Source organism: Marmota marmota, unplaced genomic scaffold, assembly GCF_001458135.2.
Source record: "Marmota marmota marmota unplaced genomic scaffold, marMar, whole genome shotgun sequence".
Lineage (NCBI taxonomy): Eukaryota > Metazoa > Chordata > Mammalia > Rodentia > Sciuridae > Marmota > Marmota marmota.
The window spans coordinates 367,228-370,823 of NW_026005963.1; positions in this window are offsets into that span (position 1 = coordinate 367,228).

The following is a 3,596-nucleotide window of genomic DNA, read 5'->3' on the forward strand; positions in this document are numbered from 1 at the left end:
TCTGGCATTCTGCCAGGCACCATCCAGACTTGTTCAGGAACTCTAACATTCCCCTGGCAAAATGCCAGGTGTTATTTTGACTTGTTTACAGACTCCAACAGGAAACCATGTAGTTCAGCACGTACACCCCTCTTGGCTTAAACCAATCAGTTCAAATGAATACCCCTTTTGTACTGACCAATCCCCCCTACCCAACTTGTTCCCACCAGTGAATGTGCTAATCATGTTTTAGAGTTGTTATTTGATTTTCCCGCGGTGTGTGATGACTTGCTATGATGTATGTGAAGTCCCTGCCCTCTTCAAAGAATGTATAAAAATGCTGCAAACCCTGGGCTCGGGGCCTCTCAGCATCACCAGTTGCTGTGTGTGTGCGCGGGGACCCAGCTAGCTCGCAATAAACACCTCTTTGCTGCTTACATCGATCTTGGGTCTCTGGTGGTCTTTGGGGGTCCCGAATTCGAGCATAACACAGCCATATTTGTATTTTATTTAGAGAGAGAGTGTCTTGTTATGCTCGAATTCGGGACCCCCCAAAAGATCACCAGAGACCAAGATCGATGTAAGCAGCAAAAGAGGTGTTTATTGCGAGCTAGCTTGGTCCTCCACGCTCACACTGCAGCTGGTGATGCTGAGAAGCCCCGAGCCCAGAGTTTGCAGCAGTTTTATACATTCTTTGGAGAGGGCAGGGACTTCACATACATCATAGCAAGTCATCACACACCGCGGGAAAATCAAATAACAACTCTAAAACATGATTAGCACATTCACTGGCGGGAACAAGTTGGGTAGGGGGGATTGGTTACTACAAGAGGGGGATTCGTTTGAACTGATTGGTTTAAGCCAAAAGGGGTGTATGTGCTGAGCTACATGGTTTCCCAACACTTTATCAACCACCTTAAACTACTGGGAGGGTCATCCCAGGTATTTCCCTGTCTCATGGTGGCTGCTAGGGGGTTGCTATGGATCCCCACCTAGCCTGACTGAGTCAGGGACACCTGGCACAGCAGATCTCTCCTGTTATTTGTAGATAAACAACTTAGCAGGGTGGGAATTTGTCTAGGAGTGCTCTGTGGGTCTTTCCAAGGACAAAGGTGATGTCCCTTCCTTGGACAGGCTTCGCTCTGAGGTAGAGGCTGGTTTTTCAGTCTCACTGAATTTCTTAGTTCCTAACCATTGCTAAAGCTGGCTTTGAACTCACAATCCTCTTCATCAGCCTCTCTAGTTGCTGGGAGAGTCATGCACCACTGCACATGGTTGATCCCTAGTCTTTTATCCACAAAAAAAAAAGAGCAGCCAAAGACCTGTCTTTCTGACATTATTTGTTTCTGGGTTGGATCCAATTTAGTGTCACTCAAAGAGTTGGCCTACTAGGCTCTGTTTGGAAGAAGTGCCTGAAGCCCTTTCCAATCTGTCTGTTAGGTGAGAAGTGTCCAATCCTCACGCAGCCAGTGATTAGGGGGCGGACTTCCACAATCTTCTGTTCCTTTTGTTTCTGGAGTCTGCCATTCTTTGAATCCATTTCTATGCTTCCAATCCTAGATCAGGAGCCCCAGGTTTCTGCACTACACAGGAACTGAAAGAAACTATCAGGGAGAAGAAGTAAGCATACTGAAAGCCAGGAAATGGTAAGTGTGTTCATATTTTGAGACTGGGTAGCAAGGCTATTTGAAGCCAGCGGGACTGGCAATGTTGGGAACCGGAATTGGTGGTCAGGGACTCCTCAGAGGTTTCTCTAGTGTCTGGTGGCCAGAAGGTCTCTCTGTGGCAACTCAGTCTTCAGTTTGCTCTGACTAGTCTAGTGGAGCTTAGATCAGCATTTGAGAGCCCTGGCATTCTTTGCCATCACTGTATGGTATTATCAGGGCCTTCCTGAATTCCTATGTGGAAATCTGTATGCCACTAGCTGTGTGCCACTAGCCAAGCATGACCCCAGATTGTGTGGTGAAGACTGAGGTAATCCTCAGGAGAGGAGACCAACTACATTGGCTGTGTTCCTGCATGAGAGAAGCTGTGTTTTTAAAGAAGCCGTGTTTTTGCTCCTCCTGAGTTTTGTTGTTGTTGTTGTGTGTTTGTTTTGATTTGTTTTTTTTAAATATATATTTGTTTGTTTGTGATCAGCAATTAATTCCAGAAATGTTTATTTACTGATTCACAATCCCAGCCTTTTTTTATATTTTTATTTAGAGACAAGTTCACACTGGGTTGCTTAGGGCCCCAATAAGTTGGAAGGCTGGCTTTGAACTCTCCATTCTCAGCTGCCTGAGCTCTGTAAATCTAGGATAAGCAGTATTTCAAATCCAGAACAGCTATCTTATATGCAGAACTCCAGTTTAGCTATCCATAGGTCTGAGAATAAATCTCTAAATTTCCAGCTCACATCACATTTGCAAAGTCAGGGTTCCCTGCTCACCTTGATTGAGGATAAATTGAATAGATAGTAAAATGCCCAGGCAGCTGTATACTGGAGAGCTTTCTACCACACCTGGAGCTAATGGATAGATATGTTAATGAGCATCTTTAAGGCCTATTTCAAATGTTAAAAACCTTGAGGCTCACTTGTGCAAATACCTTCAACCAAATTATTTGTCCCAGGGGTGAAGCCAGGTGGAAGTTACAGGAAGAAGGATGGCATACAGAAAGGACAGATGTAAAACCAGGTGGTAGCCAGGGTACTTTTTTCAATATCTATTTTAAGTAGATTTTGCCTCATACTCTTCTCAAAGCCATACATATACTCCAATGCTGGCACACCAAAATGGGGTGGGTTTTCTGCTATTATGCCCTCTCCCACAACCTAAAGTTCTATTTTCTCTTGTTTAATAAATCTTATTCTTTTTACTCTTAATTTCACTGAGTGTTCATAGATTTTATTCTTCAAACTTTGTCAGACAGAATCTCAGAGAAAATTGTTAAATGGGAAAATTTAGTTTCATCTCAAAACTCCAGTTTTCACATGATCAATTTTTTTTCCCATGTTTCATATTGAAGGGATGACTTATTTGTAATTTTCTTTTCTCCAAGAACTGGAGAGCAGTTTTAAAAGATTTTGCTTTATCTTTGTGGGTCTTTCACATAAGAAGAAAGGAAAAAAATTAGAAAATAAGGTGACATTAAAAATAATGACTTTTCTAAATAAAATAGTATAGTTAATGTGTCCCAATTAAAGATTTTTTCCCTTATATGTGAGACCACTTTATTAAAATGACCTGTAAAATCATTTCAAACATTTCAGCAATCATCTTTGTGGTGGTATGGAGGAAAATAATAATGGGACTAGACTTGTTGTAGACGACAGGAAAGTTTAATCACAAGGGCTAGAGTGCACATGAATTTGAAAGTCAAAAGCCATGTATATAACCTGGTCCATTTTTAATAACCTGTTATTGAAAAACCAGCCTCTATCTCAGAGCAAATCCTGTCCAAGGAAGGGACATGGCCTTTGTCCTTGGAAAAACCCACAGAGCACTCCCAAGCACATTCCCACCCTGCTAAGTTATTTATCTACAAATAACAGAGATCTGCTGCGCCAGGTGTCCCTGACTCAGTCAGGCTAGGTGGGGACCCATAGCAGCCCCCTACCAGCCACCAATCAGCAT